The following is a 12,335-nucleotide window of genomic DNA, read 5'->3' as shown; positions in this document are numbered from 1 at the left end:
GGTACATCACCATTATTATCTTACCTTAGAGCATCCTCCAGGTACCTCCTGGATGTCCCTTCAGTGCAAATGGAAAGCCTTACAGCACAGACTGGGCCTTTCACAGGTGTGGAAGGAACAGATTCCCAAAAGTGAGGTCTCTCATTGACTGGGCTTTACATTGAGCTCCATAAATTCAGCAATCATTGCTGGCATAAAAATCAGAGAATCACAGGATGACTGAGGTTGAAAAGGACCTCTGGAGGGCATCTGGTCCAGTCCTCCCACTTGAGTAGAGTCATCTGCAGATTATAAAGTAAGAGATGTACAGTCAGTGCCTGTGGTGGTTGGGCTCTTAACCACAGGTAATGACAAAAATTGAGCCAACCCCCACTGGTTGATACTCTCCCACTCAACCAGTGGGATCAATCAGAGGGACTGAACAACAGCCAATAAGTCCTTGTCTAGCCCTTCCTCACTGCAGAGAACCCTGGCAAGTATGCAGATCCAGATGTGATGGTACCATCTCTGCTCTCCAGGTTGCATGAAGAGGAGATGCCAGTGCCACTGGCGCTGATGTAACAGCACACATTACTGCCTTTCCTCCAGCAACTTTGTCCTGCAGAGGCCGGTGGAGCAGCCAGCAATGCCTGCAGTTATCTTTTGGAAGACAAGCTGGGCCAGCAGAGAGGACAGTCCTTTGGATTTCTAAGCAAGAAGAATATATCCCCTCAACCACTGGTTATTTAGGCTTGACCATACCCCTGTTGACACTATCAAAGCCTTCTGGCAGATTGCAGATGTCAGCATGGACTCTGATCTTTGGCTGCTGCCCAGAGAAAATTATTAATCACTTTGACAAGCACTGTCCTAAGCAAGTAAGCAAGTCTAAACAAGTAGTGCTCCAGTGTCAGGATTACAGGTAGTATTAAAGCTGTGAAAGGTCTGAATTTCCATTGTGGCCTCAGGACCCCAAAGGTTTGATCTGAATAATGAATGCAATCACCATGAGCAAATATTGTAGAAATGCTTACCAGCCTAGGTCAAAGGGATGTCTGAGATGGGAATTACCCAGGAGTGGTGCTGAGGCAAATGCTGCTTCTAATACCTGCATATACTCACAGTTATAGGAACCAGGAGAGGTGTAGGTGATTACCACGTGCTGGACTAATCACACACAAACCTTTACCTGTGTGTGTGTAGGAGAAAAGGACCTTTTGAGATCTGTTACCACTTTTGCCCTTGATTTCAACAGAACTAAAATACCACTTTGACAATTCCCACCAAGGGCTAGGCTGCTGTAAGGAGCAGCCAGCCCCACTCCCTGCTGGCCTTGCTGTTGAAGCCTATATGGCTTCACAAGACATTCTAATCTTAAACACCAGCACTTATCAATTCTGATACTATTAAGATAGTAGGGCTTTCTTTAGTGGGGAAAGAAACCAGCAGATTCTGTTGAATTGGGGGATCTAACTTCACAAGCAATGAACTTTTCCTGTTTTTCCTGTAATTTTCATGACCAGAGGTAATGAGCTGGATTTCACAGGATTTTAGGTTCCGATTGGGCTTCCATCACAGGCAAAGGTGATATTTGCAGGTTGAAGTACAGCCTTTGTTTACTTTAGTGCCACATCTCCCAGCAGCTTCAACTAGGAAAGAGTTTTGTCCTTGCTGTCTTTCACTGGCAGGGCTTTTGTTCCCATGGTCAAATCAATAACCTTCCCGTTCACCTCTGTCCCCACGGCGTGTTGTGGGGCAGCATCCTTGCTTTGCTCCCTCTCAGAAACAACCACTTGTTCAAGTTGATTTCTGCCCTAAACAATATTTCTTCTTGCAACTTAATTTTTATTTATTGCCTAAAATTCCAGATTAAATGCCATCTCCTAGCAACTGATATATTTTTGTCCCTAGTCTGCTAACTTTCAGTGTTTGGATATTGCTCTCTGTTCATTTTGCTGCCTCAGACAGAAAACACTAGTTTCCAGATACCTAGTGGTATGTACATTTGTTAAACTTCTAAACAGTTGAGTCAGTTAAACAGCTGGCTTTATATCCACCTATTTGTTGACTTGATAGATGTACTCTGGAGATACAAAAGAAGTACACAGTGTAATCTTCCTGTTTGGTGCATCTTTACAAAAGGGTGACATGGGGCAGGAGCTGCGTTGTCAGGAGTGCCTCACCTGAGGTGTTTCAGGATGGGGCTCCTTTTCCCACTGTGCACACCCTTGACATTTCTTGACATGTTAAAGAAGCACTGAGAAATAAGCTTACTACCTCTGCAGATGAACCACATGTCCTCCTACCAAGCCATGGCAAAAGCCCACGTTGGCTCTCAAGAGGAAGACAAAGCTGAGTTATGCTCACAGTGAACCTTACATGGACTTCACATTAAAAATGAGCCATTTTTCTGGCTGTTCAGCTCAGATTCTGCAGTGTGGCTTTTAAACATGTGTGTGGAGAGACATTTGCTGCTTTTATCCTTGTTGGTAGTATGGCAAGAGCTCAGCATACTTCAAAGAAGGGCTCATGCATCAATCCAGGTATCTCATTGGAAGTTCTCAAAATTAACTTTAGTAAAGTACAGTCTCTATCTGACCTTGCTCTGATGGTTAGCAGAGGGAAACAGCAGCTTTTAGGGTGTACTTTGGCATTGCAGCTGCCTGTTTTAGACTGGGATGGAGAATTCCCAAGTAGAACCCATAAACAGACATTGCAGGTGTTTACTGCTGGTCAGGTGGATCCACTAAAACAACAGGGCAGAATCCATCTTTAGACTCCGTTTCTTGTTGTGTCATTTTTCTATTCATGTAAACTTGAGTTTAGCTATTTTTTTCCTGTTTGCAATGGTTATAAATGGAATTTATGTGTAATAAAAGATGCTGTCCACAAGCATAAAAGAACAACTGATAATTCATGATTTTTATTTCTGTGACTTCTCACTTCCAGAATACCTATTTGACAAAATGTGAGTCATATACATTGGCTTGGATGGATATTCTTAGCTCTGATTTGTACAGTGAGATGTAAATAATCAGTAAATTAAATGAAAATATTCTCTGTGAATTACTGCCTCCCCTCTCTTCCTTTCCCCCCCTCCTTCCCTTCCTTCTGCTTTAACTCACCAGTGTTCAAAGCCATGATGCCATTGCCTGCCAACCTGAAAACATGCTGCTCACCTTCTCCAGCAGCAGCATTTCATTCAGGACCACTAGCAGACACGAAGATTGAAGCTGCCCATGACTTTCTGCAAAAACAACACGGTATCAGGACTAGTTACAAGCAACGGGGCATTTAATTTTACATCTCTGCTAAAAAACATACTTCCCGCCCCAGGCTTCAACTGTGAGATGGACAGCTGAGATGGACACTTGCAACATTCTTTAATATCACTTTGTTTTCCTGCAGAAGCCTCTGCAAGGTACTGGCCAAAGCTCTGCTTTTGATAGATGGGCCTCAAAAGGCAGATTTGCATCCTGCTCACTCTAAAAATCACAAAATATCTGTGTGAGGAAGGATGTGTGCCAGTGGGCCCCTGACAGCTGAGTGCAACCACAGGTAGCTGTGATCACCCGATGAGAACATGAATTTTGTCGGATCTTGCTGAGCTGGTTGGGTCTTGCCTGCTACATGTGATGGTCTCATTAACACCTACTGACAGATGTTTTCCTCTCAGTTTGGCCAGAGGTGCCTGCTTGTCAATAGGCAACACTGAGCGGAGACGTGTGTCAGCTTTTGGCAATTTTATGCAGTTTGGCTCCAGAAGGATTAAACTCTGCTCTAACACAAAGTAAGGCAACCTTGTGCAATTGTGTAGAGCAGTGTTAGATTAAAAAAATCTGTGCACTGAGGCTTTGTAAAGCGGATATTTGTCAGTTTTCATAGAGCAGAAACAGTGAAGGCAGTAGATTGCTTCTGTGCATCCCTTCTCCTCACTTACCAGTCACCCCAGACAGAGCACTGCTTACACATGGAAGGCAAGAAGCTCTTCTCTAAAAAGCAAAGTTTGGGATGAGCTTATCCATGGTCTGACTTTTCCTACTGCACAGCCTGCTCTCCTGGCACCTCCTGTCCCTTGCCTCAGCTCACCCTTGTTCACAGTTCCATGATGCCAGTCTCCTGCACTCAAGTTTATCCAGCTGGGTTCGTTTAGAAGGATGGGGAGTATTAAAATACAGGCTTTTTCTAGATGCAAACTGTACCACTCTGTCTTAAAATGACACACAGGCATTTAATAATTCACATGAATGATTTTTCCCTGCACAAGAATCCAGGTCTGTCACTGACACAATGTACTGGATTTGTGTGGCAAGGCACTACAGGGGTGGCTTCTGTGAGAAACTGCCAGAAGCTTTCCCTGTGTCTGACAGAGCCAACACGAGCTGGCTCTGAGATGGACCCAACACTGGCCAAGGCCGAGCCCAACAGCCACAATGGTAGCCCTTCTGGGATAACTTATTCAAGAAAGGAAAAAAATCCTGTTCAGTTCAGAATAAGAGCAGTGGAAGAGGACTCAGAACATGTGTCACCTCTGCAGACACCAAGGTCAGCGAGGAAGGAGTGGGAGGAGGTGCTCCAGGAGCCAGAGCAGAGATGCCTCTGCAGCCTGAGGTGCAGCCTGTGGGGAGGCAGCTGTGTCCCTGCAGCCCATGGAGGTCCACAGGAGAGCAGGGATCAACTTGCAGCCCCTGGAGGAGCCCTCGCTGGAGCAGGGGGATGCTCAAAGGGAATCCATGGGAAACCTGTGCTGGAGCAGGCTCCTGTCAGGACCTGCAGATCCATGGGGAGAGGAGCCTATGCTGGAGAAGGTTTGATGGCAGGACTTGTGACCCCATAAGGGATCCACACTGGAGCAGTGTGAGAAGAACTGCAGCCCATGGGAAGCACTCATGTTGGAGAAGTTCATGGAGAACTGTCTCCCATATGAGGGACCTCATGCTGGAACAGTGATGAGCCCCCATCCTGAGGAGGAAGAAGCAGCAGAGACAACGTGTGATGGAATGACCACAACCCCCATTCCCCATCGCCCTGATGGGTGCAAATGCTCCCAGAATATTTTTATTTAGCAGCACAGCACTGATGTAACTTAGGGTTCCTCTCCATGGACTGGTGCTACACCAGATGAGGCTTGTTCAGGAAAAAAGAAGGGGGTAAAAAGAAGGCAGCAAAGTGGGCCATAAGAAGATAGAATGAGCTGATACCAAATGTAATGCAGAGGCAGAGGTAGAGACAAGGCTGTGAGGAACAGGAGACGTGGTGGTGGTGGAAAGGCAAAAGGGAGAGCCAGCAAGGAGACATAGGAATGGCAAATGATCTTTGTAGCAGCAATTTGAATGGACATGTGCCAGGAAAGATTTAATTTGTGAGGGATGGAAGGAAGGATGTTGCGGTGAGACGTGAGATGATGTGAAGTTTAGCCATGTGGATGGACGGGAAGGCTGTCTTGGCTATGCTATGAAGGAAGAGTCTGGAAGGCTTCAGCGTGGTCTGGAAGTAATTGAGGGATGCCCTGTGGCCTCCATTATGTACAAGGCCAGATTAGATGTTCACACTAGTACCTCCTGAGTTTAGCATCTATAAATCTGTGAAATAGAAGCTTTAAACTATGATAAAGGGCTGAATCCTTGGGGCATCACATTGAAAGCCCACAGTATTCTGAGATATTGATTTTAAGACTGGGATTTGGGGGTATAGTAAATCTATTTCGGGATTTTTTTATTATTATTATTATTTTTATTTTAAGGTTTATTTCATCTACCTGGTTTTGCAGGCAGAGTATATTAAAAAACCTCTAATAAAATATTTAAAGCCCTCTAAATATCCCTCAAAGAGTCTTTTCATAACATGTGTTGCATAAACAGGCAAGATGCTGCAGGGATGTGATATACAGATGTCATCACTTTGATAGTTTCATAGATTTCACAGCCAGAAGGCACCACCATGGTGGTTTCCTCTGCCCTCCTGCATAATGCAGACCATGGAGCTTCGCCCAGCAATTCCCACACCAATACATAGGCTACATCATGCAGAAAGACATCCACACTTAATTTAAATATCTTTTGGGGTGATGGAGAACCTACCATATCCCATGTCAGCTCCTCTGGTGGTTAATTACAAGACCATTAAGGAGAAAAATGTGCCTCACTTCCAACTTGATTTTTTTTTTTAGCTCCTGTCTTCCTGGTTTATATGGCTTTGTCTGCTAGGTTAAGTAATCTCTGATACTGTGTTCCTCCTCCATGTATAAATACTTACAGATCAATTCATCTCTTATACTCCTCTTTGATAATATAAATGGACTGTGCTCCTTTGGGTCATTGTAAGATATGCTTTCAATCAGTCTTATAGCTCTTCTCCCAACCATCCTCAGTTTTACAACACAGTTTTTAAGTGTTGACAGCTGAACTGGACTGGTTTTGTCTCATTAATGTCATGTGTAGAGCCAATATGTTTCCCCTACCACTCAATATTCCCATTTATACATCCTAGGGTCATATTAGCCCCTTTAACAAGAGCATTACCCGTGGAACTCGTATTCAATTGTTTATCTATTGTGACCTCTTAGGTAAACAGCCAAGAACAGCTTCCTGAATATTCCCTTTATAAAAACTCCCATGGGATCACTCTTCATTTGCAACTCCTCTTGGGAGACCTGTCATTTAACTGCCTCCTAATCCATTTTAAAAGTGCCACATTGATTTTTACAGTGTTACCATTCAGAACAAAACAAATGGCAGAATTTAACCCCCCACATTGCTTCTGATCTTCCCAACTCCCTATTTCCAAGAGATGCGTGCCCACAGTTTCTGATTGACTACATCGTAGCCCGGGCAGCTCTGTGCCTTGGCTGGCAGCGAGTGATTGTGCAGCCACCCCAGCTCCTGTTTCTGATGGATGTCTGTTGCTGCTTCAAGTCTGTAGTGGGGAGCACAGGCAATTGGAGCAAAAGCACCAGCCATGAGCTCCAAAACATCTAGAGAGGGTAAAACTGATTTGCAGCTCGTGCTTTCAGAGATGGCAGAACTGTTACTTATGTGCTCAGATACCAGTGCTTCTTGATGGCTTTCAGGGAATATTTTGAGACAATATCCTACACTCAGGGGATCCCAACTGGCCCGTGGAGAAGTATCAGTCTGAAAATTCCATATAAATGTCCTGCTGCTAGTGCTTGAAACCACACTGCTTTTAGAATGGTTTTAATTTAACACAGAGGGGTGTGTGACTGGTGACCCAAGAGAAATGCTGAAGGCTGAGGGTGGTCCTTGGTCCGACGTGTTTGGATAATATTCCAGAAAATCTTGGTGTTCCTGTTGGTTGCCAAGTCCCTCATGGGATTAGCAGAACACTGTCCAAAAGGTCCATATTTTGGGATTAAGAGGCAGCTTGTTAAGGGACTAATAACACGGAGAAAGAAGGGAAGCATGAAGAAAGCCTCATTTCCCCTGCCTAATACTGTACAACTCAGGGAAGTGGAGGAGGGCAGAAGACATATTGCCTTGGGGTAAAACAAGCAGCTGTTGTCTCCAGGTGGAATTAAACAGTGGGAGCCCTGGTTCCTGCAATTTCTCATGTTTCTGACGAAGTTTTACCTGCCAAGAATTGCCTAAACCAGTCTGAGTCCCGGACTTGAGGAACACGTACAAAACCAGTTAGCATAACAGTACCCTTCATTCTCTGAGATAAAACTTAAACAGAGGCAAAAATAACCCTGCAGTGTCCCCAAAGTACTAAAATGTCTTGCTGTAATGATGACAGGCTTATCTGGCTTTCCTGCATATGGGAGTGTTTTCCTGTACAAATGCTTGCAGCTGCACTTTTCATGTGGGGCAACTCTTGCAGCTAAATAAAATTGTTAAAATGAGTTAATCAGCTTAGTACAATGGCTCCCCATATTTTCCATAAAACAATTTGCCTCCCACACGGTCTGTGTCTCCGTCCCATTTCACAGCACAGGAGAGTCAAAGTGCCCCTCGGGCTCAGCATCCGGCGCTCAGCACCAGCCACGCTCTCCCACCTCGCCTGGAGAGTGCCAGATCAGAGCATTCATGCTGAGACTTATGATGTGCCCTAAAGTGCTTCACTTCTCTGCAGTAAAAACTCCCCAGCGAAGGAAAAGCGGTTTTCCTAATCTGCCTAGAGCTGTTGGTGGAGGCCAGAGGTGGCCATGTCAGCCTGCCCTCTGTAATGGATGGATGAAGCTCTCGAGGCTTCTGCCCGCTGGCTATAAAATGCTGCCTCTCTTCAGCTCATAATGGGGCTCAGTATGATTTTTGTTGCTTTAACCCTCATTCCAAGGCTTTTCTCCACCTAACCTTAAGACCCTGCCGGTACCTAGTAAAGACCAGATCAAAGCCTAGATGCTGAAGATGGGCTGACCCTGGCCCTGAAGGGCGCCACCCATTTTGTGTTCTTCAGTCACACTAACTGCTGCTGTTTGTCACTGTACAGCACAGCAACTGGGCTCTTGCTAAGTGTGGTGATTTGGGATGAGAAGGTGGGCCTGGACCCTGCTATCACCCTGGGCTCTGGCTCTGCATCTGGACTGGCCACAGCAGGGGACATGTCGCAGTTTCTCAGCTGATAGCTGGATGTACTGACTTAAATGAGTCTGGACTTACTCATAGCTACAGAAGAGCAGGTTTTTACCTTGAAGAGGTTGAAAAAGAAAAGGTAAATTCACAGAATATGCCAAGTTTGAAGGGACCCAGAAGGATAATCAAGTCTAACTCCTGGCCCTGCACAGGACCATCCCCAAGAGTCACACCAAATGCCTGAGAGTATCCTCCAAACACTTCTTGAACTCTGTCAGGCTTGGTGCTGTGATCGCTTCCCTGGGGAGCCTGTTCCAGTGCCCAACCACCCTCTGGGTAAAGAACCTCTTTCTAATATCCAGACTAAACCTCCCCTGACACAACTTCAGGCCATTCCCTTGGGTCCTGTCACTGGTCACCACAGAGAAGAGATCAGTGTCTATCCCTCCTCTTCCCCTCAAGAGGAAGTTGTAACTGCAATGAGGTGTCCCCTCAGTCTCCTCTTTCTCCAGGCTGAACAGACCAAGTGCCCTCAGCCGCTCCTCACACGGCTTCCCCTCAAGGCCCTTCACCATCTTCGCTGCCCTCCTTTGGACACTGTTTAACAGCTTAATATCTTTCTTATATTGCAGTTCCCAAACACTGTCCCAATATTCAAGGTGAGGCCACCCCAGTGCAGAGCAGAGTGGGACAATCCCCTCCCTTGACCGTCTGATGATGCTTTGCCTGATGCTCCCCCAGGACACGGTTGGCCCTCCTGGCTGCCAGGGCACTGCTGACTCATATTCAACTTGCTGTTGACCAGGATCCCCAGGTCCCTTTCTGCAGCTCTGCTCTCCAGCCTCCTGTTCCCCATTCTGTACAAACAACCTGGGTTACACAAAAATTCTGGTATCCACCTTTCCTTTTCTTTTTTCTCCAAATATGTCTTTTTGGCTTTTTATTATTTTGTCTTTTTTAAAGAGACTGAACTGCTAATGATTAATGACTCAAGCATTTGACCACCTGCTGTTAGAGCCTGGACTTCGGGTGCTGAAGGCTCAATCAGCAACAGTGTGCTTTGCTAACAACGTGCAGAGTGGCCACCCAGGTGCTGAGGGCGTGCACACCTGCCACCTCAGGCTACAAGCTGGGTGTTGGAACAAGATAAGGAGAGAGGCAAATCCTGTCCTTACACAAATGACTCAGCTGTGATAACTCCCCTCCAGGGAAGAACAGGTACAACTCACACACATGGCCTGAAGATATTCATCTCTGATGGGCCATAATGGATCCACCTGTGCGGATGGAACAGGCAGATACAACACCTTAGAAGACATCTTCAGTCCTGAAATTGCCATGATCCAGTATTACATCTTCCAGTGTAGAACTCCCCACCTGAAGGGATGTACTGGGGGCATTCCCACCAAGCCTAAGCCACACTTGGACTTCACCAACACTTGGGCTTCACCAACGCCACTTCACGGGGGGTGTTCTTTGCGCACCCCACGGGATTTCCTTACCAGACGGGGCTTCCACCACCACCTCAATGGATCTGGACTGGGACCACCCCGTTGACAGGACTTGCGACCACCACTTTGACCAACAAACATCAAAATTGCAACAACCAAGTCTAAAATCCAGTGGGTTTTGTGGGTCCCTCCAGTGGCCGGGAGGGGCCACAGCCCTGCTCTGACTGCCTGTGCCAGCACTGCAGCCTCACTCCAGTGCCACGCAGGTGTCTGCCGGTACCTATCCTACCAGCACTGACTCTCCAACAGTTCCTGCCAGGTCTTCCAGGCATGGGGGACACGAACCATGCGGAAAGGTGGCCATCTTGTCTCTGTCCTGTGGCCACGCGTGTTTTCTCCTGGTGGAAAAGGCGAGATGCCATCTCGATTGGGTCTGGTGGGCAGGGCTTCTCCTCATAGGCTGGTTTAACCCAGTTTTATCAGTATTGTTATCAGCATTCTTCTTGGTAAAGAGTTATTTTTTCACTTACCTCTGGGTGTATTTGGTCTCCCTCTCTGTATTGGAGAAACCAGTCATTAAATCCAAGGGAGGAAACTTCTGCCTGATGTCTCCGCCCCTCCAGATTGTCTCAAACTGAGACAATGGGGCATCCAGGGTTGCCCCATCCCCGGTGCAGAATCCGGCACTTTCCCTTGTTGAACTTGAAATGTAATGATAATTAACAGAGGTAACTCTTTGCTTCCCATTCCAGTCTTACCTGCAGGAAAATTGAACGGAGAGATTTTGGTAAACAACAGGTCTGTCCTCCTGCCCTCCCACAGGGTCAGGATTGCTGAGTGATGCTGATCAAAGCTTTTCTCCACCTCTTTAAGTAGTCGCTGCTGCTTCAGTATCCCTCTTCCTAGAAAGCTTTTTCTAGAGTACAGCATGCATCCTTCTTGCTGCCATTTCAGTCTCTCGCTCCAACACTGATGTGGAGATGAGGTTAATCCCCATGCTTCTCTAAAACAAACCCGTAGCAATCTGTCCTCTGCTTTATCTCCTAAGGCCAGTGCCCTGGTGCCATTTATTTTAAGAAAACTCTTTTATTTGGCAGCGTGTTTTTCACGTGCAGTAATTCAGTGTATTTCCCACGTGATGATAATAACAGTAGAAGGCAAGAAATCATGTCAGATGCAGAAAAGCAGGAAGGCAATGACAAGGCAGTGACGTGAATGAGAAAAAGGAGTGCACAAAAGAGGAAGAGACCTCAGACAAACTGACACCGGGATGATTCGATACCTCACCCGTGAAAGTGTCATGCCACGCACTGAGACTCTGACAGATCAGTGCCTGGGTGCAGTGAGAGAGGAATGTCAGATAAGCATGAGCTGCGGATGGCATCTTCTTGTCTCCCAAATAAGGTGTCTCTTTTGCACCAAGATGCCTGGTCTGTTCAAATCAATCTGACTTGCAACACAATCTTCTTGGAAGACTTACAGCTCCTCTGTTGAGTTTCAAGGTTTAACAGTGACAGGAAAATGTAGTTCCAGTTTTACAGATAAGGAGATGGGACTTGAAGAGACAATGTGAGGGAACTTTTTCTTCCACACAAAACAGATCAGTGCTGGGACTGTGAACATCACTTGTGTTTCTAGGATTCTTCATTCACTGAGATTTGTAATGCAAAACCCATACGAGCACACATGGAAACTCCTTCTCCACAGCCTCAGTAACTATTTTCTCTGTCTCCAGGGAGGAATATTGCATCTGATTTAGGTGGCATATTGTTTATAATGGAAATAATCTTAGTGTGCAGCACACAGAGGTGTAATAATAACATGGTGCCACTGTAACCCCTATGGAGACCCCGATGGTGGAAAGGGTATGTGACATAGCAACTTTTCTTGCATGATGGTTCTGATTTTCTTCAGCCTGAGGAGTAACATGCACAGATCAAAAGCAGTTTTTCCTGCTAACATATTCTTCTGCTGACAAAGTTTATGGAGTAGAAAGCTTTTAAAGGTATAAACAGAATTTAGTAAACTGCAGCACCATCACAATAAAAAACATGATTTATGATTTTTTTAGAAGACAATTTATCTTGACTTTGTCAGCTATAGCTCACACTATATAATTTCGTTCTATTATTCTGTATTAAGCCCAGTATTTTGTGTTTGACCAAAACATGTCATCAGTCTCTGCCTTACAAATGCAAGAGCATTCAGAATTATGTCTGAAAAGAAAAAACCCACATATATGGAGAGCACAATATCATGCTGGAATTGCAGCACTTCAGCATTTTTCCAAAAACTACCTAATCCACTGACTTTTAAATCACCCACATGCCATAAATGCATTTATTTAAGAATAAATGGGGGCAGGTGGGATGGA

The sequence above is a fragment of the Myiozetetes cayanensis genome, unplaced genomic scaffold (genome assembly GCF_022539395.1).
Source record: "Myiozetetes cayanensis isolate MyiCay16 unplaced genomic scaffold, myiCay2020 scf1, whole genome shotgun sequence".
Taxonomy (NCBI): domain Eukaryota; kingdom Metazoa; phylum Chordata; class Aves; order Passeriformes; family Tyrannidae; genus Myiozetetes; species Myiozetetes cayanensis.
The sequence above is the reverse complement of the archived record's forward strand: the minus strand, read 5'-3'. Positions refer to the sequence as shown.